This window comes from Lepisma saccharinum, chromosome 8, assembly GCF_977018435.1.
Source record: "Lepisma saccharinum chromosome 8, izLepSacc3.1, whole genome shotgun sequence".
Classification (NCBI taxonomy): Eukaryota; Metazoa; Arthropoda; class Insecta; order Zygentoma; family Lepismatidae; genus Lepisma; species Lepisma saccharinum.
The window spans coordinates 58290665-58318091 of record NC_139236.1 but is presented as its reverse complement, the minus strand read 5'-3'; the positions used below and the strand labels follow the sequence as shown (position 1 = coordinate 58318091).

General features: G+C 40.4%; 1 protein-coding gene across 2 annotated transcripts in view; it reads left to right on the top strand.

Moving 5' to 3' along the window:
- The first annotated feature begins 438 nt into the window (after window positions 1-438).
- Window positions 439-27427, top strand: part of LOC145991490 (neurophysin 2-like) — a 35905-nt gene continuing 8916 nt past the window's right edge. Inside the window, exon 1 of one of the 2 annotated variants that reach the window (XM_083127506.1) lies at window positions 439-458. The gene's annotated coding sequence lies outside the window, so the exon portion shown is untranslated. Of the gene's footprint in view, window positions 459-26536; window positions 26571-27427 lie in introns of those variants that run through there. The other variant, XM_083127505.1, reaches the window with a different exon arrangement.

Sequence of the window (27427 nt, the reverse complement as noted above, 5' to 3'; positions counted from 1 at the left end):
TTAAATATCATTTCCTGTGATGTAATAGGGTTTTTTGATTAGAGGCCATTTGTATAATGCATATCGTTGATGCGAACAATAAGTAGTTTCACGTTCACCACACTCTACGGTTGTTTAGAAATCGTAAGGATGAAGGATCTATAAATTTCCTCTTTCACATGTCAATGAAACTTTAAAATAAGTTCAGTGTAGGTCACAAAAGAGATTTACATATTGTTATGATATCTTTTAAACACCACGAAATCTAATTCCAATAGAATACGATACTACTCCTTACGTTCCTGTAAATGTTCACCATTAGTCTGGTGAAAGAAAGTAACTAAGATTTCCGTGTTTCCTTGAGGAAAGATAAGGCGCCTGCTTGTAGTAAGCAAGCACCAAGTGATTCGATCAGTGACCTTCACTGCCAGAGTGACTCACAGCAGGCCTGCACCCGTTCCAGTGTGCGTATGAAACAGGTATTTTATTTCGTTCGTTCCAATCCACAGTTATATCAAGCTAACATTCTAATATTTTCGTAAAATATGTAGTAAACAAGTTGTATACATTGTGGTTTTCTAGAGTGTTGTTGCCTGCTATTTACACGCGGGAGATGGGGGTGTTGTAAACATTTCTGAACCCAAAGGTCGAGCACGAAGCAAAAGTTGTGTAAGCATTGGAGGTAAGAACAAGGTAATGGAGGTTGAAGAAAATGCTGGAATAAATTATATCAGAAATTGAGTAAAAACAGTTCTCATCACACATAGGGCTATCAGATCACTCTTCAGCGGAAAGTAGGACAAAATGTCTCAAAATGTTGAACACGATCGTATTTGCAGTAACTATAATAGGTTACTAGGACATCTTAGCATATAACGAGAATATGACACATCTTCAGCTCAAAAATTAATGTTGAAGTGAACGGTTGAGTTCAAAATTCCTCAACTGCTAATTAATAGCACGGCTGTATGTGATTTCAACTTGTGTATGTAAGACAGAACGTTTTTCGTCGATGTGGGGCCAGGAAGAGAAAACAATCCATGAATTCGGGAAGGAAAAAATTCACAATTTCGTAAACAAAGTCTGGAAGTTCTTGTTTATTAATATGTAAAAAAAACTACTATACACTGGGAAAAAACAGAATTGTGTGCCTTATTTCTCCAATAAGGAGAAAAATTACTTGTTACTTCGAACAAATTACCGACACTTATATCGATAAAACTTCACAAAGTAAGCATTTTATACATATATCCGGACTTTTTCGGATCCAGAAAATCGTGAAGTAATTTCTGAGCTGGGATTGTAATTGTTTTTCCGAACATCCAGTAGCAACCATTTAACTTTAACTTTAACCAACTCTTTGATTTAAGCATACTTCTCCAAGGAACCACGTTATCTTAGGCTTTCCTCAGTTTTTCTGTTTCTCCATCTAATTTGAAGTTACGTGATGCTCAAAATACGTATAAGACATTTGAGATTTCTTTCAAATTCCTTCCGGAAGCCAGACACAACTATAAAATGTAGGACACGTCCGGAAATAAGAATGATTTTTATAAGTCTTTTTATTTTCTTATTTAGCGTCGTTTTTCTTTCACCTCTTGCTAATCGCGACGACGAGGATGAGTGATATGATGAAATTGATGAAGGGGCACTCACAAAGAACACCCATACGCACGACGGGATTCGAACCCAGGACATCAGACATCGTAGCGCACTGTGCTAACCACTCTGTCACGGACGGAATTCTTATAGCTCTAATCGTTCCTCAAGCATATTTCCTATCTTTAACTACACACGAAACATAAAGAACAATCTAAATAAACAGGTGCCAGTTCACACTCTAACCGTAAAAAAACATATGCATGTGAAAATGCAAAATAATATTTATTTTTAGGTAGTTGTGACTTATTATTGTATATTAAAGAAATATATTAGTGATAAAATGACGGAAGTAGAGGAACATCTAAAATGAAACACTCATGCCTTATGGATATTTTTATTTCTTGCCGAACAAGGTTCCGAGTTCGAGTTTTGACCAAAATGGATTCATTGTGTATGTTCATTCATGTCTTTAATGTAATCATGAATCGTCGTCATGAATAATTTAACTTCAGAGGAAGAAATCTGAGGTAATTACTAATAAAAACAATAACAAAACAAATTTGATCTTAAAGCCCTGGCTTTGCGCTACATATTCCATCACGGGGATCATAGGCGTGCGCCCATGGGGCCAGGGGGAGGGCAAATGCACCCCTAATCATGGACGTCTGCAGATTTTTTCCACGAAGAGACAAGCAAGGTATTTTTCCATGGGGCATATTACCCCGATAATAGTGTTTCATTATCGCATTCCTGCATCCTCATTATAATAATTAATGTAAATCATTATGACTGAAATCAAATTATACATGTGAAAACGTACTTTTTGGTTGACATTCGTTTTCTAAGGGGAAGATGTGGCAATCCTTGCCTCCCTTTCAGACATCTATGCCCCTATATTATTATATTTTCACCTAGAAATTTAGGATAGATGAATCCTATCGCCGTTATTAAACTATATTATACTCTTAAAGAAAATTAAGTATTTTCAAGCCGATGAAAGTTCAAGGCAACTACGGGGGAAGGGGGTGCAGTGGCGAAACCACAGCCCCCCACAACCTTGAACGGAAATCAATTTTAGGGGCAAACATGGAAGTAAAGGAAAGCAAGAGTAGCAGAATCTAAGAGTAGCAGGACAAAAGGATACTCAAGATGGATTTTGTTTTCACGTCTTTCTTGCATTATTTCTTCCAGACTGCCAAGAGCACCTGTGGGGGGGGGGGGACAGAGTTGCAATTGCCCCCTTGATTTCAAATTTTATACAAATATAAATACCTTTTGTAAAATGTCAAATATTCTAGTCAAGTTCAGAGCCGTAGCTAGGGGTCGGCGGGAGTTAACCCTGGACGCCAAACGATCTAAATGAAAAAAATTGTAAAAGAGAATAATATGGCGCTCCATGAATTTTTTTCCCCATATTAAATCGACATTGTTTTCATTTTGCAAATATTTGGTTCTGAAAATTTATTGGTCGCTTTTCTCGCAATTTGTTTTCTGTAATGCATTTTATATTACCGAGGAGAGAAGTACTGCTGCTAAAAGGTTTTCTCTTAAGTGCATGAACAATTGTTGGGAGGAAAAGGAACGCGCAGATTTGAGAGACAATTTATATGATTTTTACTGTTGGTATATATGTATATATATATATATATATATATATATATATATATATATATATATATGTGTGTGTGTGTGTGTGTGTGTGTTGTATACATATATATATATATGTATGTATGTATTTATATGTGTGTGTGGGGCGGGGGGAGGGGAGTATATATAAACACACCCATCAATGCAATAAAATTTAAACAAGTGAGATGAAATTACGTTTTAATCAAGGCTATCCCCCCTAATCAGAGGGTCTGCGCACGCCTATGACGGGGACTGACACTTTACGTATAATTGATACGCTTCGTACAATTTGATGATATCGCGATTACGTAATGGATGTGCAGCCACTTAACTGAAGCCCCCAAAATTCACATTTTATTACTAAATTCTAAATTAGCATAATATCACATAGTTTACCTATTCATAATATGCGCCGCTTTGGTGCACTTTGTGGATTGTGCATTCATCAACATCAGGTTAATCGCGGCAGGCAAAGTGGAGGGAAAATGACAATGAAGCAGAGCGAGGGGGCCCTTGGTTCCCGATTAATGAAACTTTGTCTACATGCAACTGAGTCGCTGCGTGAAATCGCTGAAAATGTCATTTATTAATTTCTTAATTTTGCTTATTTTATATTGCTTTTCTAGCACTTGGCGTCAACAAAGGCGATGAGGATGATTAATGAAGTTATGAAATGGATGATAGGACATGATGATCCATGTCTTACACAAAATTCAAATTTGGGACTAATGAATAGCGATTCGTCTTATCATTAGTCAAGTAGTTGTTTTTAACTCCAATCTTTTTCAAGGTCTTCTGGGTTGAAAGCATGTGTGTTGCGCGATGATGATTCGACGAAAACCACCATTTCAGTGAACTTTCTTGACAATGACTCTAATATCAGTAAAGAGAACATTTTCTTACGAATAGCTGTTGTTAAGAAACCAATTCCTGAAACTTTTTCTGGTGGTCTCACGGCACCCAGCTTTTGTTTGTTATGGCTGGGCTTGGGGGTATGACTCACACTGCTGTCAATACTCAATCATTCCCGAGAATCAAGGTCCGCCAGGCAAACCCAAGCGACAATTTTGTTATTTGGGTTGCATAGACAACAGGCTTTAAGATGTTACGATATCGTTGGTCTCGTGGCCCAAGAACTACTTTCCATGACTGTACAACCCCGGATTTGTCCGCCATCTTTGAAAAATCGTGCCTAACATCAGTTTTTTGCAAATATCTCGCTTCGAAAGTATTTTACAACAAAAGATGTTATGATGAAAAATAATCTACATAAAATTCTCTACAAAAAAAGGCTCTGTGCATTTTTGTTCTAAGAAGCACCGTTAGGTTAGGGTGCTAGAGGATAAGATAAGATAAGATTTATTTCCATCCACTTGATCATATGAGTACAAATAGCACTATGATATGAGATAGGTCAATTACATGTATAATTTTGAGTACAAAGGAATTAACACATACTTAAGCATATTAAAAAGTATAAAGAGTATAAAATAAAATTACATGTATGATTTTGAGTACAAAGGAATTAACACATTCTTATGCATATTAAAAAGTATAAGAGAGTATGGAATAACATAGAAAATAGAAGAAAAATCAAAGGTTATGACTATTAGTGAACATAAAAAAAAGTCAAAGGTTATGTCTATTAATGAAAAATATGATCTAAGTTAAGTACTCCTCTGTGCTATAGAACAAATACTTCATAAGCAAGCGTTTTACTGTTATTTTAAATTTGGTTGGATTATGATTCTTGAATTCCTCTGGCAGCTTGTTATAAAGTATTACACCTTGAAATCCTAGACCACTATGTGTTTCGGATGTGTGGACAGTAGAAAGGTGGAGGGAGTTATGCATACGAGTGCTGTACTTGTGTATGTCCAGATTTTTTGTGAAGATTTTAGAATTTGTATGAATAAAGTACAACGTTTCTAATATGTACAAACATGGAAGAGGTAATATTTGAAATTCATTGAAAATTTGTTTTGTTGGGTTTGAGAGGGATACATTCTTCATAATTTTTAATATGCGTTTTTGCCAAATAAACATTTTCTGCATTTTGGGTGAACTGCCCCAGAAAGAGATACCATATGTGAGTACAGGTTGAATCTGTCCAAAATATACTGTCCTTAAATCATTCAAAGTTAAAACATTTCTCAAAATTCTCATCATGTAGCAGAGCCTGCTTAACTTTTGAGTTAAATTAGTAATATGCATGTCCCAAGACAGGTTTGTGTCTATCCATACTCCTAAGAATTTTATTGCATTGCATTCTTTGACAACTTCATTGTTAATAATCACATTTAAGTTTTTTATTTGTTTTGCTGGATTAAAATTTATTAGAAATGTTTTATTAACATTCAGGGAAAGCTTGTTGTTGTTTAGCCAGGTGTTTAGTTGTGTTGTTGTTGAAATGGAATTCTTTTGAACAACAACACAACTAAACACCTGGCTAAACAACAACAAGCTTTCCCTGAATGTTAATATCACTTATTTTTTTCCACTCTATTTTGCAAGCGCGAAAGACAAGGAAACTTTCTTACAAGGTAACTTGAGGACTTATTTCTTATTAAAATACCTATTCTAAATGTATGATCCGCGGTAGCTTAGTCCTGTTGACCTCCGTGGCGGAGTAGTTTTCACAGCAGACTGGAATGCCAGGGGTCTCGGGTTCGAATCCCGGCTAGGACATGTAGTGTTGCCCACGAGACGAGACTTTGGCCTGTCTTGTCTCGTCTCGTAGAAATGCTGTCTCGTCCCGTAGAAATGCTGTCTCGTCCCGTGTCTCGTCTAGAAAATATTAGTTTCTCTCGTTCCGTGTCTCGTCTCGAAGAGCTTTGTTCCGTCTCGTCTCGTTTTGTCTCGTCTCGTAAAATTAATGTAGGATATTATCATGCCAACAAAAGTTAAGAGTGGGAAAAACATTATTCCCTACAGTGGGTTAAACCTTTATAACATTTTGTTCACTTTACAGTCAGAAAAAATAAGGTTTGTTAACTACAAGGACGTTAATATTTAGTCTAAAATAAAGTTTGTTGATTACCAATAGCTAGATAGTTTATGGAATCTGCCCTGTTTTTCTGACGTCCATCCACTCTTTATGCATCATATACTAAGGAAGCTTTCCCACCGAAGTAACACGCGACATGAGACAATTCGCAGGGTGCGGTTGTAATCTTACAAAGTTACAAGCGACACGAACGAACCCCTTCCGTCTAGGCAAGCACCGCATATGCACCAGCAAGAGACCGAGGCGACACACCGCACGATGTTAAGAAAACGACAGAGTTTCAGCTACACCTGCAGCTTGTCGTATTGCTTCGGTTTGTTTGCACAAACAAAAGTCCGAAGGAACACGACACACGGTATTCATAAAACGGCCTAATCCGTACAACACGCAAGCGACAATCGACACTAGCAGTTTGTTGAATCGCTTCGGTTCGAAAGATTTCATGTAAGAGAGATTTGACACAGAGAAGCGACACGCGACATATGCCGCTTTGGAACGAGCCCATCAACAGCAACATTGCACACAGCAGCGGCATGAGATGCTGCACAAGCCTACGTTCGATTGGTGGAATCCCCAAGCGACACGGGAGTATCGAAACGAAGCGAGAAGCGACACAATCTCATTTAGTCTATAAGCGGGCATTTCCCGCGCATGCATTACCAATAGACAGAGGCGACACGATACACTATAGCTATTAGAAAACGGCCAAGTCTGAGCGACATGCAAGCGACAAGCGACACGTGCCGCTCGTCGTGTCGCTTCGCTACGGAAGGTTGCATTTATTACTGAGTGTCCATTTCCAAGCCGCAGATGCGACTTGTTGCCTGTCTCATGATTCTTTTTACTCCTTTGACTTCAGGCATGTTATTCACGTCAACACACAGTATCTAAGGCACGAATCACACGGAACTGGAATTCCAGTAGGAATGCCCTAGTTGGCGATGGACTGGCTACCCATTTGCTTGTTTTCGCCTCACACGATACTTGTTCGTTGTTTTGTTACCGTACTTGTTGATAGACTTTTGTTCCCATGATTCATTGCGCCGAGCAGACAATCTGTAAAGATGGACGAGCAATTTGAAGACTACTGCTTTGTGCTTTTATTAAAAATTAAAAGATAAAAGTATGGACTAGAAATTGGCTCGAAAAATATGGTAATCAATGCGTACTGAACAAGCTTTTTGACGAACATGAGATTCGCAGGATTCATTCTTTTTTTTTAAAAAAAAAGAAGTCACGTATACATCTCATCGCTTTGCATAAATACCTAAGTATTAATGAACTGAACACGAATGCACTGAACATCATCTCTCTACTTTTTTTTTTATCGAAAAACGAAGAAACTAACAAAAACAACCAGCAATCGAAAACCACAGACAAAAAACTCCCCTTTGCAAACTCACAGATTATCTCACATGACCAAACTTTGGTTTGATTGGATGTTCCACAGAATCCAGTCGAATAAAGCCAGTAGCAATTAGAACATGTCCTATTCCTCCAAATCAGTCAAGCAGGCAGCCATCACAGCCGGGCAGGTAGCCAGTTCAGCGCCAACTAACTGGAAATCCAGTTCCGTGTGATTCGGCCTTAACTATTTGTCTATTACTAGTTCCTCCCCGATGGCATGGTGGTACCGTCGTTGCTTTTTAATCAAGGTGTCACGGGTTCAATACCCGATGGAGGCACCTAGTGGTTCGGATCACACTTTAAACTGTAGGTCCAGTCCCGATTATCCTTACTGTGCATAGAGTGGACTTAAAACACCAAATCAATCAAACAATCAAAGAGTCAATTTCTAGCTTGTTAGTGCGAAATCTTTGGAGTTTGCAATCAGTATACTTTAGGGGGGCGAGTGTGTGTTGATTTTGAGGAAGGGGGTCACAATGAAAGAACTTTGTATGAGCAAGAATTTTATGACTGGACGAAGTCCTACAGTAAACAATGGTAGGACTACCTGCACATCGTTTTGCGCAAGGATGAATGGAAGGAAGAGCCTGGGGGTATCAGATGGTTGACAGATTTAAGGTATTCGGAAGAAATTTCAGCAGGAAGTAAAGATAGTTGGGACACGAGGTTATTAAGGTCGGTGCAGATTCGTTACGGACAACGTGTGACGAATTCGGATTTGCGAGGGGGAATCTTGCAGAATATAACTACCAAGAGCTTGCTAAAAACTCGAAGATATGTTTGGAACATCGAGAAATATAGAGAAATGAGAGAATGCTTAGGTGATGAAAGAAATTACATGAAAGTGAGATATTGATATGGACAGTCATAGAAAAGAACTGTTTCCAGCAACACGCAAGCGACAAGCGACACGTGTAGCTTGTCGTGTTTGTTCCGTTCGGAATGTGGCATTTATTAACGGAGGTTCGTTGCTAAGTGACATAGGTTGCTGCTTTGGTCTGGTCACTTCTTACTTCGGTCTGATCTATGCGACAGGCGAAAAGCGAGAAGTGTCGCTTGGAAACGAACCTACAGTAATGAATGCAATCTTTCGAACCGATGCTGCACGACAAGCAAGAGAGGATATCGATCACCCAGTGAAGTTATGCCACAAATCAGTCCCTTACGGGGTGTAAGGGGTGCTCCTTCCATGTAGTACACCCTGGACTGCAGACTAACGAAGATCTGGCGACTGGCCCCGTGGCCAGTATAATTCTGTGTCATCCTGTGTTTTGTCCTTGTTTGTGCTGAGCGCCAATTTTTAGCCTCAGCTTTTAATGAAGGTAAGGACATTTTAGTTTTCAGACACCCTTTTATTTTTGTTATGATAAGGGGCTGGACCCCGTATAGTGTTACGGGTGCAACATAGACTCAGTGCTGACGCACCCAATTTTTTTAAAATTCAAATGCAAATTCAAATCAGTCCCTTACTTTTAATTGAGTATATCTCTTTACTGGATTGAAGCATTCTTTTGCTCCATCTTTAGTTCCTGACCTCGAGGTGTGGGGGAGGGATTACAAACAGGAAGGCAGATTACAGACCTTGCTTATGGTTAGTTCCTTAGATGACACGATTTTATGTGGAATTTCTGTAATTCCTTATGTGCGAATATATCGTGTTGTAACGATAGCAATTACTCTAAGCCTGCCTTACTATAGCTTACGCGTTATAGCAGTAGTTTTTTATTTTTTTTACTTTGAAAGCGTTAAAAACATTCCAGCTGTTTTAAGGATAAACAAATAATTTCATTAATATGGAAAAACAAACAAACCCCGCAATTTTCTTCGTAAGGTTTACAATATTTTCATAAATTTCTCACTCAAAGAAATTATCGAGAATTTCTTATCACAAAATTTTTACAAATAGATATCTGAATCCGTATTTTTTGAATCTGGAGTACTATTTTAAAAAAATATATTAAGCTTGAATACATTGAAAAATGGAAGTAATGTTGTATTTCGGAAAATTGTTAAAAATAAGTAGGATAGCTTTTTTTGGATGTAATACACGCTGATTTGGGTTTCAAACAAAAATACTTTATTCCGAGTAAATAATTATTTGCAACAGATTAATTATTTTGTTTGTATTTTTTCGAGACTTCCGAGACGAGACGAGACTTTTCATGAGAAAACGAGACGGGGCAGATACGGGGCAGATAGTCAGTCTCGTCTCGTCTCGGATTTTTAAAAGCCTGTCCCGTGGGCAACACTGGACATGTATGTTTGTGTATGTCCGTAATGAGAAAAACCTAGAATATTAATAAAAGTGATATGTGTGAAAGTTGAGAAAATGGTGAATAACGGGGAATACTGCCGCATCGTTAGGGCATCTGACCACCACGCGAGAGACCTGGGTTGGATCCCCGGTGGGCGAGAACGGAGATTTATTCCACTTGTTCAAGCGGCTCCAGCACCCACACAGCGTCGTATAAAGTGGGTACCTGGAGGAAAATGGAGGTAAAGGTGGCCAGGGGCATGGTGCTGATCACATCAGCCCCACCTTCGGCCGTGCTCAAGAATGTGTGGGGTCCTAACTCCACACCCCCAACTCCACACCTCTGCGTGAGACGGAACAATTGCGTGGTGGGGGGGACTACTGTAGCTACTAGCCGTTTACAGGAGCTTGTACTGCTTCGCTCCACCCACTCGCTTTCTCCCCTTCTCTACTGAAATGCGCGGCCTTTCAGTATATAGAGCATAGAGTATAGAACAGTGTCAAGATTTGAACAAGTTAATCTTTGCAATGTTCACAGATCACTGAACACTTTAGCCCAATTTTCTACAGCTACAAGGCCCCTTGTGGAACCTTGAAGGCGTTCAAAGAATATAATGCGAAGAAACTCTGGCGGTGCAGCTTCCTTGTCTGTTGATACCATCTGTGAAACTTTCAGAGAGTGGTTGAAAGAGGATCATAAAGAGAAGCCTTTTTGGTTTTCCACATCCCTACCTCATCAGCTACAACGGGTATGGGACAGTTTGTACTCTGAATAGGTATTGTGATTTTTTAGTAAAATATTATTTTAAATAAAAACTCTGGATCAACTGGATACAATACATCTCTGATTTTCACTTCATAAGTGACTGATCCAGTGATTATCTCCCTTATTTCGTTCAAACTTGACATTTCCCAAATACTACAACATCATGAGCAGACCTGGAAATCCTGTAATTATTGACTTTATACCATCCAAACCAGGGAATGGTGGGTGAGAGAGAATCTCTGGCAAAATAACTGGAAGTCTTTGCTTATCCCTTGATATAAGAGACTTTCGTGTATCGACATGCAGCCCATCTATTTTATCTGTGAACTAGTAGGCATGCCAAAAATCTACTTGCTTAGCATTGAGTCAGTCACTTCTCTGCCGTCCCCCACAACTCTTCATATCAGTCGTCATATCTGACCAGAACAGAGACCAAAGCTTTTGTGATCGTGTTATTGTGCTTTGAATTGTTGTTTTAAGTCTTCTTTATGCACGAATAGGCTAATCGAGACTGGACCTACAGGTCAAAATGGACTCCAAACCACCGGGTATCGAAACTGGGACTCCTCGATTAGATTGGCGTTTTATTGCTAAATAGCCCTCTTGAACAAATTCAACATGTTCATTTGGAGATACCTTGACTTTCCAACCAAATATATTATCTCCTGCACACAGATGACACTAAACCATTTCTTATAAAGTACTGCATGCAATGATAAAATCAATTGAACCATAAATGACATTCTTAAAGAAAGAACAAATGTAATAAGTCCAGTTTTATAGAAGAGATATACTGCAAAACCACATGTAACGGGTGCTTCTTTGAGTTCCGCGCTTGGAAAACGGGGCTGGAAAATAACGTAAATTTTCTCGCTCATCTAGCACCAAAACGGAGCATCCTAGAAGAAAAATGTACGAACCTTTTTTTGTAGAGAATTTTATGTAGATTGTTTTTTATCATAACCTCTTTTGCTGTAAAGTGCTTTCCAAGCGAGATATTTGCAAAAAACTGATTTTGGGTGCCATTTTTCAAAGATGGCGGCAAAATCCGGGGTGTTACAAGGGTACAAACTTAATATGTTGTTAAGAACCCTTCTAGAAAAATAATAAAATTTATTCCAGCTTTCCCTGATTTTTTTCGTTATTGGACCCCCTTATTGATCTAATAGGCGTTGTGGAGATGATTTGATCAGCAACACACCACACTCTCCAGGAATTCAATGATGAGAGACGGAATGATCCACAAAACCACTTTGGCAGTGATGTCTATGATCATTCCTGAATCATGTACCCGGTATGCATTTTGTGTTATTTTCCTGCGCTTTCCTGCCTATCCAGCTTAATCGCGGCGATAAAGAAAGAAGAAACACAAACCATCCATTCAGTATCCAGGAATCGAACTCAGAAAGCTATGCTAACCACTCCGCGACGGAAGCTGGATGTAGGTAAAATTTTCAGAACAAGACGACAGAATTTCAAACAGTCAAAAAATAATTGAGTGCCTGCCTTTCCCCACGTCTTTCAGCTAAATTCACATGATAAACTAGAATCTGCTCTCGCTAGAATACCCGATTGTAATCCGCGCAGAAAGGCGGACACTTAAGATGTCTACGGAAGGAGAATGTTGATAGGTAAATCTTTGAAGTAGCAGACTGACTTCCCATCAAAAAGCACGGTTGCTGAATACAAAATGAGATCCCTTTGTGGACATGGAAGGCGTAGAAGGTTGCTAAGACTGCTTAAAGAAATGGAAGAAAGAACGTTGGGTAGCCTATTCTGGTCAGGATTTTTTATGTTTATTCTCACAATCTGGCCCGGAAGCTTGCATATGTCATGCATATTGCAAACGAAAAAGACTTCCAGCTGCACCATAAGGTGTGTTATCAAATTTTTTGAGTAAAGTAAATCTATCTTTTACTCAAACTTCCAGTTTCCTATTCGCGATTCGCCTCCCCGGTGGCGTGGTGGTAACGTCGACCCCTTTTAATCAAGGGGTCCTGGGTTCGATACCCGGTGGAAGCAAACAATGGTTTGGGCCCCACTTTAAGTTGTGGGCTTAAAAAAACACTTTCCTTCTCTGAACCTCGCATTGAAATGATAGCGGCCATTCGCTTCGGCCCAGCCCCGAGCCTCCACTATGACGTCACGCGCTCGTGCATGATCGGCAAACTTCGGATGGCGCTACCTTATATATTAAGTTACCTTGAGCTGTGGGTTCAGTTCCGATTAGCCTATCTATGCATAAAGTGGACTTAAAACAACAACTCACCCTTATTTGCGATTCCACCTACCAAATATGACATCAGGCGTGAGATATTGTAACTTCTTTTCCTGGGAACGCAATAGGACAACAACAACAACCAAAAGTCAACTCACATTTTGATATCGTTCATATGTTGTCCTTACAGGATATTTGAAGAAAATATGTAAGACAAAAAAGCATCTTAAAGTATAACATGTGGCGTTATACTTTGCAATAAACATTTCCCGATTTCAATCCACTGAAGTGATCTGTTTTGATTGCAAGCACTACAACACATAAAACTTCACAAAATTTGCCCTTGCAAAGCCGAAAATCAATATTGTTTACATGCTTACAATACGGGGTATCCGTCACCAGGAGCAGCACTTGCCTACTTGATCGGCGACGGGTTTCAACTGCTAGAGATTTCTATGTTCACATAAATTTGTAAATGAGTAGCCCTATGCCATACCTGCAGTTATAACAACAGTATGTATGTACGAACAACAACATTATTTTACAATGCGAGTGCATATGCACTTATTCCGACTGAACTGCTAAAGTTGTATTCGCAAGACAGGAAAACATTCCGAAAATCTGAGCGAAGCTCTTTACCACGCATCATCACACTGTGCTGTGCAGCCAACGGTAAAAATAAGAGTAGGCAAATAGTCCCATCACTATTTGTCATACTTTTTTATTCTACATCCTGTGTTGTTTTAAGAAATGGAATTCCGTTGATTGACTCATTGATTTATTTTACTTCGCTTTTTTGCCACTTTTGGCTAATCGCGAAGATGAGAATGAATGGTGATAAGATGAAAGGACAATCATAAACACACAAGAACAGCACACAACACGAGCCAGGAGGATTATTCTGGCCGTGGGTCTAGACGTCAGAGCCTCACTAGTCTGCAAAATGCAGTCCAGGGTTTACTACATGTAAGGGAGGTTGACATTTAGATGTCGTCGGAAAGGGTCGCACCTTACCTTACTCCTCATTCTGTTGATGCGAGGCAGATGTTACTCTCTGCTTGTTGAAGTTTCTATTTCATGATCATCACATTGTGGAAAACCGGCTGAAAGAAATTGGTAATGGACAATTCGCCTACTATTACTTTTGCCGTTGGGTGTAGGCTACAGACGAACGTAACGAAACTCTCTACCATAGGCTCTGTCTGAAAGGTACAAAGTACAGAATTGAAGTATGGTCTTGACGGAAGTGACGTCACCTAGTACAGTTCGAAAGCGCCAAGTTCACGGCTTGGTCACGTAACAAGTGGACTTGTTGTTCATTTGTTTGAAATCGCGGAGGTAGAAAGCCAGCAAGTTGTTTGTTGCAGTTCTTCTAATGTGTGGAAATGTATGTATTAAGAACATTTGCAAATGCTATGTAATTTCTGTGGTGAAAAACAAGTATTTAAAACGTGGAAAGCCAACGTATCTTCGCTTAAATCTACTGATCGTATTTGGCGATGCAATCGAAATGCAGTTCGAAAGATTTTCACTTCCAGTCCACGACCATTCTCGAAGTACGGTTACAGCGCCTAGAATAACGTAGTGTGGAAAACGGCATTCTTCTGCGCTCTCTGGTTGGTTCCACTCGAAAATGATCCGCTAGAGGCGCTGGTGTTGACCCCGGTGCTTGGTGTTCGACTGCTTATAATGGAAGTAAATGGAGTTTTCGCTGCAACGTCTGATTCTTTTACATGAAGCATTTCTATGAATGTGATAATTGCTATGATATTTGGTACAGTGGTCGCGAAGATATTAACGAACATTCTAGACAGTCGACCACGTCCTGTTATCGTCATACTTTCGTTAATAATACGGGAGAAAAAATACGCGTGGAATGTTCTTGGCAACTAAATTTTTGTGTATGAATTAGGTTCATTATTATTATCATCATCATCATCATTTCTTTTAAAGATATACACACTGAAGCATTTGTATTTTGGATATTTACTGTCTCTTTTCTTCCGCTTTAAACTAATCGCGGCGAAGATAATAATGATGATTGCACGAAACGACAAGGGGAACCCCACAAAACTTTCTTAGTGGCATCGACGAGTGTAAGGCAACTTTCAAACCAATGGGACAAGCGACACGGGATGTTCACACTGTCACACTAGTGACACACACTTCCAGAATGTAAAATAGCATTCATTGCACATGTGGGTCCAAACAGCAAACGACACGTTCATATGGCGTATTCGCATGCTACTTGTTACTTCGGTCGGAAAGCTCCTTAAAGGAAGGGTGCTGAGACCATAGGCGTAGCTACGGGGTGCTGCCTCCTCGATGGCGCAGTGGTAACGTCATCGCCTTGTAATCAAGGCGTCCCGGGTTCGATACCCGGTGGAGGCACATGGCACAGTGGTTCGGATCCCACTTTAAACCGTAGGTCCAGTCCCGATTAGCCTTACTGTGCATAAAGTGGACTTAAAACACCAACTCAAACCAAACTCAAACCTAATGGGCTGCTTTATCAAAGAGAATTAAAGACAGATATTTCAATAAGAGAGAAAATAAGCGGCAGTTTGTAAGAAGTTGAAAATGTCATTACTTGGCACAAACGTGTGCATTATCGCTGATGAAACGAGTGTGTATAGATTTTCGATTTTTTGTTATCATTGGAGAAAGAAGATATTTACTGCATTCTACTCTGTACTACAGCGCCTTTCTTCTATACCTGTCACAAGCTGTACGTGTGAGAGAGCTTTCTCCAAGCTAAAACTAAATTAAGAGCAACTCAGAAGCAGGATAGATTGGAAGCCCTGCTCTTGCTATTTGTGGAACAGGAACAAGCTTAGTCTATTGTTGTAAATGAAGTTATTGATGAGTTTAAGAACATTGTACCTTTTGACAGACGTCTCTTGTTATAGATGACGTGTATTTTGATGTATTTGTTTGTAACATTTATGAACATTTTGTGTGTGTAATTTCTATGCAATTTGATTTTCTACTACATATTTTCAGAAATTTTCAACACTGTCATTTAGTGAATTTATATTCCTTTACAAACATCAGTGTAGTTAAAGAGCAAAATATGCTATTAAAAAGGTACAAGACCTATATTTTTTACTTTGTGCACACCCAAATATAAAGTTCTAGCTACGCCTATGGCTGAGACCGAAGCGACGCGCTACAGGGGGAGTTCCCAACTAAGTGACAAGCGACATGGTGCCTTCAGTCTATTAGCAATCGTTGCTTGCGAACAACAGATAGGCGACACGATAAACCGCACATTACAACAACAGATCTAGGCGACACGATAAGCCACACGTGTCGCTTTGTCGCTTGTGCGTCGCTCAAACTGGGCCATTTCCTCAATAGCTTGCAACATGTTGCCGTGGTTTGTTGTTCGCGCATACGCGATGCAATGAGTGTCTTGCTTTAGTGAGATTGCGCACCAAAGCGACAAGCGGCACGCGACACTTATCGCTTGAGGATTTCACCAACCGAACGCTGGCCTGTGCTTCCCGTCATGCCGCTACGATGTGAACTGTTGCTCTTGATTGGCTCCTTTCCAAGCAACATGTGTCACTTCGGTATGAAAGTTGCCTTGGACCGAATGACCCGTGTCGCTTTGGTGTGAAATCCTCGTATCGTTTGTCGCGTGTCGCTTTGGTGTAAAATCTCCTTGAGGACACGGTGCAGTCAGAGCTTTTGTCCCTACGGTTCGAAAGGCTGCATTGATTTCCGACTGCTCGCTTTCAAGCGACATTTGTGGTTTGTCGCCTCGGTATGAAATATCTCTCAGGATACTATTTATATTCTAATAACATAGAAAAGTAAACTCTAATACACAGTCCAAGACCTGGCGTCCGGAATCACATTGCGATGTTTCTTCTTGTGTTACGCATGCTATTTATTTATTAATTTTATTTTACTTTTATTTCCAAATTAATGCCATTTCGTGACTGCAAATCACTCCACAAATATAACTGTTTCCATCAATTCCCTTACCGCCTTTCTAGAGAAACAAATCTACACAATATATTCCAAAAACTAACTAAGCCGCATTACTTTCATAACAAAATTAGCACCTGGGTCGATCGCACTGCCATCTACTTGTCATCGTCTCGGGGAACCAGTTTCTTGGGTCGTTTTCCACACTACGTTATTCAAGGCGCTGTAGTACGGTCTTGATGAATCTTTCGGACACGGCCCCAGTTCCAGTGATCATAGTTGTAGCAACAATAGCGCCACTGTGGTAATTTAAAGGCCGAGTCTGCTGCCACGCACATGTCAGCAGTAAGAATAAGCGTCAAATTTGCTGCTGCCACGTAATTCGTCTGCTAAGAGGATGTAACAAATGTTAAGAACAGATTAAGACGAGAGAAATTCAAGTTTATGATTAGTGGGAATGAATGTACAGGTAATTTAGAACCCTTTTCTTTAGAAAGCATTTAGCGATATTATTTTAATGCTAACAGAACTTAACCTAACTACGAGAGCATTTAGGTTTATTATTAGAAGAATGCTGAGGGACCTAATCTTAAAACATTTTTGTGAAAGTAATCGCTACAACTTCACAGTATGTGTTACAGACGTAATTTCATACATAGCATGATGAAATCACGATAAAACAAAGACCGAGTCTACTGCCACGCACATCTTTTTTGAGGTTCCAGCAGAAAAAGAACGTGGCAGCAGACACTGCCTAATTTAATCACGAGTAGCTCATTCCAAGTGCGACTTATGGCGACATCGTTGCCAGACCCTGTAGGAGGAAGATACTGCATTGGTCACTGGGAAAAACCAAAGTGGTAAATGGGTCACCCTCCTTAAATGGCTCCCGATTATCATTCCTCTCCGGAAACTACTTTTAAAGCGAAGGTTACAAATGGAAATTACGAAATATTGTGTATCTCGCCGCCCCTTAGAACGTATGTGTATTCCGGCCGTCTCCGAAAAAAAATTCCTGCGTACGTTAGTGCTGCAAGAAGATACGTATTTTTTTAAAAAAAAATGCGTGTAAAATCGCACATACATTTGTTTCTTTTCCAATCGTGTTAAACCAGCCACACGTTCAACTTGGGGGTCGACTTTAGGTGCCACCAGGCAGTGTGCGAATAAGCTTTTTGCTTTTGGGGGATGCCCACTCAGTGGCGTATTTGTGATTCCATTTCGGGGATAAGTTTTTTTTGGATATGTATTGATTGATTGATTTGCTTTATTTCACTTCGCTTTTTGTGCCACTTTTGGCTAATTTGCAAATATGTGGATGAGTGATGACATGATGAAATTGATGAATGGACACTCACAAACTGACAAACAGGTCAGGATTCGAACCCAGGAGCTCTGGAATCGTAGCGCGATGTACAAACCACTCCGCCACGGGTAGGCGGTTGCGGCTTTTGAGGTTTGCAAATTTGTACATGTTGCCAGTTAGTAAATTAACCTATTGCCTTGCAGTTCTATGCACTTAGAAAAGTGTTTTTAACCAAGGATATTAAATCTTATGATGACATTTACACGTAATTTAGAACCACTTAGTATATTTACATTCTAAGAAAACGCATACACAGGAAAGAGCTATTGAACTATATTCTTTTTCCGGAATGTCTGGAGTAAGAGAACGCGAACTCGTCATGGGCGCACGTTGCGGGTGTGTGCATCGTCCAATGAACGCGCGGAGGGGAGGTGTCGCGCGGGAGGGGCGACTCGACTAGCCAATCGCACCCTTCTGCACCTAGTCTGGCCCCGCACACAAGCTTTCGCTTCTGCGCGTCGCTACTCCAAACATTCCGGAAAAGTTGTATAGTAACACTGAGAAAACTTGACCAAATTTCCACTGCCCTTTGAACTCAATGACGCAAGCGGCGAGAAATGTGTGATATACCTCCAACGAATAAAGGTGACGAAACCAACTCTACTTTAAATGCCGGCAGAACAATAGACAGCAACAGCACTAGTCTGGGAGCTTTTTGTAAAAACCTTTGAAGAGAAGTAAAGGTTAAACAACAGTTTTCCCGAATGTTGTTCCATAGTTAGTTAAGGAACGGTATACTGCATGCTTCAACTTCATTTTCTTTGGGGAGGGGAGTAAAAACATCCCTGGTAGGGGTTCAGAATCTTCTGCAGGGGATAACTTTTTTGGGGGGAGGGGGGTCCTCGGCATCCCCCCGTTAATTCGCACACTGTATCCAGGAGCGCGAGAATCAGAATCCTTTCCAACATTTGTCTCAAGAAAATAGGCCAAAACAAAAAAGTCGCTACATTCTCCAATTCTAATTGCATTTCAATTTTTTCAGCGTCTAAACATCACCACCGAGGCGGCAGAATAGTCTATTTTATGCACATGGATGATAATCGGAACTGTACCGACAGTTTAAAAGTATACAGGGTGGCTACAAACAAGCAGAAATGAAATTCCCTGAGTTTTCCAGGTTTTGCAGGACAAAATTTACATTTTTCCCTGACAATTACAAACTAAACTAAATCGATCTTTTTGCAAATGGAAATAATAAACTCACACAGATCCATGTATGGTTTTGTTAAGTACCAATATTATCTTCTATGAAATTGACTTAATTTCTCTATTCTTTATGACTTGAATTCAAACTGCAAAAATAGTGAATTTGGAAAATTATTACAATTCACAAGCTAGGGAAGGATTACGGAATTTTGTCATAAGCAGTAAGTTTAAAATAAAATACTTGATTATTTTTAAAGTTGCGACTAAATGAGATGAGAGTGAAGAGTGATTGATTAAGAAATACAATTTGTAATTTATCAGTCTCCTTATACATTCTCGGTATTATATGTTGATATTTCCACTGAGGTTTGGAACCCTCTGCTTGCAAGAACCATGAGTGCGGACTCATTTTTCAATGCATAAAGCTACTTCTCTCTTCTCTGTAAAGCAAACAACTTAACTCTTGCATATAAGTGAAACAATTGAATCGAACAAAATAAAGTGTCATATGTCCTTACATTATCTACGGGATTTCTGCTTCAGTACAGTATATCCAAGTGAAGTACTGTGAAACTGACAATATGCAGTTATACCATTAATACTGACGAAAAGGGTATGTAGGTATTAGAAATTGAACGCAAGCAATTTATAGAATTGCATTGTATAGGTACCTGATTTAGCTAACCACATATTAAAACAGGAACACTCTAATAATAGAAATTTCTGAAAGTTCATATACGAAGCGCATCCTGAAAAAAGCTCCTCCAATGGTGAATATACGCAGCACTAGTGGTCGGAGAGCGACACACACACATGCAGGCAGGAAGATAGATAGATATTTATTGATATTGGTACGAGCCCTTCGGCTGTGCGTATCTTACAATATTGTTACATAAACACCCCGACCTTAAACATGCACCCCATTTATCATACATTCAGAAACATTTATAAACAGAAACATTTGGAAAATAATTACATACTATGTACATATATAAATAGCAATGTGGTCCTCTTCTTACATTTGAGATTGTTCATTTTCACAACACTGCACTACACGCTCCACCTATGCCTGAGCCGCTGCTGTTCCGTACCCTTCACTTTCACTGACCCCTTGCATCTCTTTACTGCACTCCCTCCAAACTGCATGTAAATAGGAGCCCAGGGCTTTGATATTTACATTCGTTATACCACTCCTCTCCTCCCTACATATAGCCTGGATGGTCTGCTCAATGCTGTCCCTTGCACTGTCCCCCCATTTGCGTTGTCTGAGGGGTGCCGACCAAACACACTCATGTAGGATGTGAGCCCTCGTCTCCTCTTCGCCGCATAACGTGCAGATGGCACGACCGTCCGGCCCCTTGAGTTTGTGTTGCTTCCACCCCCTAGCAGGAACCAGGCGAATCCACGTCTTTGCTGGTACGTACACGTATCAATGTATCGTTTTCTCCCCCATTCCACCCACACCCCTGGCGGTTGTGCGGCGACGAGCGTTACCTTCTCCCTACATTCTGCCATGATGTCTTGCCTGCTACTGTCCACCAACCTTTCCCTTATGATTTGCAACATCCCAGTTTCGCACCTCCCGCCCCTCACCTCTTCCCACAGTTCCCCCAGACCCATTCTGTACAAGTCGTCCTTAATCCCACTTGCCCAGTGGCGTGCGAACCCTTCCTCAATCTGAACTCGCAGACACTGTTGTTTCAGTGAGTCTCCGGCCCCTTGTTCCAGCTTCATCCAATACTTGAAGCATCTCATCCTCGCTTCGACATCCTCCCTATGTTTTCCCATATCCCTCAGGACGCCACACGTGCTTGCACTCGTGCTGGTTCCCAGTATTTGTTTTAAAAACCGCGCTTGTATCTGATTTGCTACTCGCCCCCTTACCCTCCCCCATAGTTCCGCGCCGTAAAATAGGTTTGCTTTCACCGTTGCTTCATAAATTTGGTCCAGCAATCTCACACTGACTGTAGGGACTTTCCGTTGCAGTCGCTCTACCTTGCCCAGCCCATAACATCCCTTTCTGCTTTCGATGTGCCTTGTCCACTCCCCTGCCATACTCAGCGTGATGCCTAGATAGGTGAAACGTTTGACCCTTTCAAGCTCGGAATCCCCATAGGTCCACCGCTCCTTTGCTGCGAAAACATAACCTTTCTTGAACCCCATTATTTTAGTTTTTCGTGTATTTACCTTCAACTTCCATGTTGTGCAATATTGTTTAAGTCTGTTCAATCCCCGCTGTAACCCCTGTACTTCGTTTGATATTAAAACGAGATCATCCGCATAGAGAAGCATTGGTATCGGTGTCCCAACTATCTCCGGTGTTTCAGCTCCTTCTTCTCCCACGAAGCTAGCAACGTCATTAATAAAAAGAATGAAAAGTAAAGGTGAAAGTATGCATCCCTGCTTGACGCCTACCGTGCTCTCGTGCTGCCCAGACACCACCCCCTGCCCACATTTGACACAAAATTTGACCCCTCTGTACATATTCATTAGCGTATTAATCATTCTAGCCGAAACCCCCATGTCCCATAACTTCCCCCATAGCATTTGCCTATTGATAGAGTCAAACGCCTTTTCCAAGTCAACAAAACAGCAATATAATTTCCCCCTTTTCTCGTTTAATTCAGGCAGGAAGAAGTGGCATGTTGCTGTAATCTGGTACAGTTGCAATGCAGCCATTTTAGGACAGTTCTAGGTTAAAGATTGCAGCTCTCATAAAGTCTCCCACCGACTGCCATGTAGCCTACATTGCACGCTCAGAATTTGGCACAGAGCCACCAGCAATCGTGTCAGGTGTGCAGACCGGACGTCGTGAGTGATAGTAAGGTCAGACGATGGTGCAGACAATTCAGGGAAGGCCAATCGAATGTGCACAACCACATACAGCTGAGTACACACGGGTACTTTGCATCACTTCGGGTGAGAGATCTTGGACAACTCCCTGTACAGCCCTGGCCTTGATGTACCGACTTTCATCTCTTTGTTTAACTGAAGAGGTTTCTGGCACGGCAAGGATTTGACAGCTACACTGCGGTAGAGATAGTTCCAGTCTTTGCTGTCAGACACATATACCATGGGCATACAAAATTTAGTGCCATGCTACGACAAATGCCAGAACAACAGTGGTGATTATGCCGAAAATTAGGTTAGGACTCACTGTTACTAATGTAATAAATTACAACTGATATTCTTGTTTTATTTATACCTAATCGGTAGGAACCTTGATATTTTGTTATTTTTTAAAAAATTGGTGTATTTTCTTATTTTTTATTTTTTACTATACGGTGTTATTTTCCCCAAAATTCACATTTTCATTTTAGCGCATTTTCTGGCAAATATCTGAAATTATATCTTCATGGTGTTTTTAAATTACTGTTTCAAATTGTAAGTCACATGGCTTACGCCTCTTCGTGAGAGTTTGATATCTTGAAAGTTATTTCGGGAAAGTTATTTTCCAAAACCTTTTTTTTAATTTTAAGGTAAGGATTTTAGACAATGGAATTTTCCACGTATATACTGAAGGGTGCATAATGACCATAAGTGGCGACGTAACCAAAAAAATAAAATCAATCAATCTCACGTGACAGATACCGATATATTATGGCACCAAAAATTGGCATTATCTTTTTTTGACTTGTTAAGTTGAAAAAATCGTGGGAAATACATGATTTAATGTGGCTGTCGGAATTATTCCATGTACGTATAACTCTATAGTTTACTCTTGAGTAAAATGTTGGAAACCTTGCATGTTCTATGTACACAAACATGGCCTAGAAAAGACAAGAATGTTGGATTTCATGGAATTTTCCGTTGTTTTAGGACATTTCTTTAAAAAAAATCGCTAAAAACGCCAATAATTCGCATTTTATGCCAAATTCGCATTACTTCGAACGGGTGAAAAATGTGTCCAGACATCACTGCACATTCCTAAACATAACTTCGCAGCAATTACCATTTTTCACGGTTTTCGCGTTTGCGAAAAATCAATGTCCCTACTAATTGGAAATTACTTTCTGGCCACCCCTCGTATAAATCAGTAGATGGAAAGTGAAAATTTAGCAGGGCTGGCAGAGAAAAGTCAATTCTTGAAGAAAGTGATTTGCTTTTATGATTGAATGATTCGAATATATATGATATTAAAATATTTACGTATTTCTTATTAGTATTTTATTTCATAATATTGGACATTAACCTTACTCAGTGAGAGATTAATGACCATCTCTCATGAGTTTAAACAAACAGGACAGAGAGTGGCGTTAATTTCATTGCAAAACTAGTGTTGCAGTAAATTTGATGTTGGGAGCATGCACTTGCCAATTTTTAAAACGTTCACCAATGTAGATTGATGTGTCACTTTTTCGTGATAGTATTCAATATATATCCCGTTTGGTTGGATTCTTCATGATATCTAAGAATAGTGCAATGTCATTGTAAACGTATGTTAACTTGTGCGAAACCAGCAATACGTCAGGATGATGAAAGAAAACCTTCGTAAGCACTGCTACATTAAATAAGGTGAAGTGAGCCAGAAGAGTAATAAAATTCCAGCAGCATATTTGCAGTCTCTTCTTGTTTATGCATGTAATTTTTGTTGGATGTTGCAGTCCATGCAATTTCTGTCGCATGTTGTAGTGAGATACCTTGTCGGGTGGCGATATTCGACAAAAATTGTATGTAGCAATGGAACCTATTTGCTTCCATGTTCCTTCAGTTTGCCCAACAAAATGCCTTACTACGACGTCCGACAACTATCGGACGGCGCCACCCGCTCTTATCCCCTCCATCTGTTGACAAGTCCCCTTACTACTCCCATACGGACAAGAAAAAAATGATAATTCAATGCATTTTCCACGTAATATTTAGAGGCTTAACCTTTACTCCCCCGATGATACCATATGGTATCATCAGTGTAAGGTCGTACTCGCCCGATGATACCATATGGTATAATGGTGCTGATTACGAAATGAATGTGCTTGTTGGACCTTCATACACTTATGTTTGGGTGGATACTCTGACACAGGTCTGGAGCAAGCCTGGGAAATTCATATTGATGACCAACCTCCCCCCTCTCCGCAACATATCCATGCCACATTTCCGAACAGAGTTTCACATTTTGGCTCATTATTCAACTTGTATGCCACCCAGGAACATGAAACATGTTTCAATCTCTTTGGAAACGTCCATTCTTTGAAGAGAATACTAAGGTTTGCGCCTTCTCCTCCAAAATAGCGGGAGAAGAGGGGGCAAACTCCAATTTTTTTCATCGAAATTCGGTGGTCGCGCCCCCTACCCCCCCCCCCCCTTCCTCGGTTCGGCATTCTGAATTATACACGGTTGCATGCTCTGATGTTTTGGCTGCAAATTAAAACTTATCCGAAGTAGATTTCTCCCATAGTGCCCGAGTTATAACAATTTTCCTCCAAAAATGCGAATTTCCTATTTTTTGTAAAAAAAAAAATCACATTTTGGCTTATTATTCAACTTGTATGGCACCCAAGAACATGGAACATGTTACGATCTCTTTAGAAATGTCCATTCTTTGAAAAGAACACTAAAGTTCACGCCTTCTTCCCAAATAGCGGGAGAAGAGGGGGCAAACTCCAGATTCTTATGGTTTCTTTATTGAAATTCGGGGGCCGCGCCCCCAAACCCCCTTTCCTCGGTTCAGCGTTCTAAATTGTACACGGTTGCATGCTCTGATGTTTTGGCTGAAAATTAAAATTTATCCGAAGTAGATTGCTCCCATAGTGCCCGAGTTATAACAATTTTCTGAGCAATATGCAAATTACCTATTTTTCGTAAAGAACTGAGTTTCACATTTTGGCTTATTATTCAACTTGTATGGCATCCAAAAACATGAAACATGCTTCATTCTCTTTGGAAACGTCCATTCTTTGAAGAGAATACTACGATTTGGGCCTTCTCCCCAAAATAGCGGGAGAAGAGAGGGCAAACTCCAGATTTTTATGGTTTTTTCTTTTCATTGAAGGTCGGGTTTCGCGCCCCCAAGCCCCTCCCCCTCGGTACGGCATTCTGAATTGTACACGGTTGCATGCTCTGATGTTCTAGCTGCAAAACAAAACTTATCCGAAGTAGATTTCTCCCATAGTGCCAGAGTTATAACAATGTACCTCCAAAAATGCAAATTACCTATTTTTCGTAAAAAATAATCATCACATTTTGGCTTATTATTCAACTTATTATTCAACTTGTGCACCCAAAAACATGAAACATGTTACGTTCTCTTGAGAAATGTCCATTCTTTGAAAAGAATACTTAAGTTCGCGGCCTCCCCAAAATAGCGGGGGAAGAAGGGGAAAACTCCAGATTTTTATTTTTTCTATTGAAATTCGGTGGACGATCCCCCCCAACCCCACCCCCCACCCCTTCCTTGGTCCGGAGTTCTGAATTGTACACGGTTGCATGCGCTGATGTTTTAGCTGCAAAACAAAACTTATCCGAAGTAGATTGCTCCCATAGTGCCCGAGTTATAACAATTTTCCTCCAAAGAGTGTTCGAATTTAATATTCCCGCCGAGAAGCCCAAAGCGAGAGAAATTTCTCTCTCTCTCTCCTCCTGCCATCACTGGTTTCTGGCGCCGTGGTTGTGTTGCGCATAAAAGGGGCCTAAAAGTTGAGGCCGAAACTTACGAATGAGATTTCCTGTTCCCGTGCAGAGTTCTATAACGATATCTTTAAATAAATAAATAAATAAATAAATAAAAAGTCAATGAAGACGAAATTTCCTGACATTTCCCTGACTTTTTTGACACCTCAAATTCCCTGACTTTTCCCGGTTTTCCAGGTCTGTCGCCACCCTGGGTATAAGAACCTGACCACTGCAATGAGACAACGTTAACCACTACATCAGCAACGGTATGTTGCATTCTTACTCTGCGACACGAAACTGGATTTCGTGTTCGCAGAAAATACGACACGTGTGTTATTAAAATCTGAATTATTTTTGGAGAAACCTTTCCTTTCTTCATCCACATGATCCCCCTTCCTTTTCCGGGTATCAAGACGCTTTTGAAATTCTCAGCAGTCGAACTTCTTTGGAAGACGAAGGAAGAAAATCCTGCCCACGTTTTTTCCCCAGGATTATTGTCTGGCCATTGTGACCGAACAGACTTGATTGCGCGCGCTGAACTTTCGGATTAGCACAATTTGACGCAGTGGGGCGCCACATATAAGCCCCGCCACCTTCCTAATTCTGCCACTAAGGATTCCACCGCACCAACAGCTTCCGCAACAGTCGCAGGTAAGATACACCGACAGACTTCTAATAGGACGCTTTTCGACGTACAAATATATACTGTGTTCCTATCAATTCCTTGTTGGGCATTTCGCACATTTGGTTTGGTGACAAAATCTGGAAGTAAGATGAACTTATTCAGAAAAACAGATCTGGCAATGTTGCAGCTCTGAACGTAACATCGAGTACAGATACGTCAATTCTTCTGACCACACTCGCTTCGTCAAATGTTATGAACTCGTTTAGAGTTTATCAGTTGTGTGTTTCGATATAACAGCTGTTTCTCGTACATTCAACAGCTGCCATTGCAACACTGTTGTTTTACTACTTGTTGCTAAGTTCACAAACATGCTGTCCCTCTTGTTGGAGTAGATCTTATGAGCATTTAACCACCTTACTACAAACACCTGTTCAAGCGGCTCCGGCGCCCAACCAGCGTCGTATAAAGTGGGTACCTGGAGGAAACTCTGGGGGGTTAGACGGCCAGGGGTGTGACGCTGATCACATCACCCCACCTTCGGCCGTGATCAAGAAAACGTGGGGCCCTACCTCCACACCCCCTATACTCCTTCACTATCGTTGTGCAAATCACAGGGGAGCACATTATTATTATTATTATTATTATTATTATTTTTATTATTATTATTACTATTTACTAGAAACGAACTTCCGGACCTGGGCAGGAAGTGGAATTACAAACCACCACAGCCGGAATTCTTTGGCACTGTTAGATTAACCGTGACTCAATAAACCGGTAACCTTCATCAAAGGTATCATCCCAAGACTGGATTACCCGGTGGAGGCACATAGTCGTTCGGATCCCACTTTAAACTGTAGGTCCAGTTCCGATTAGCCTTACTGTG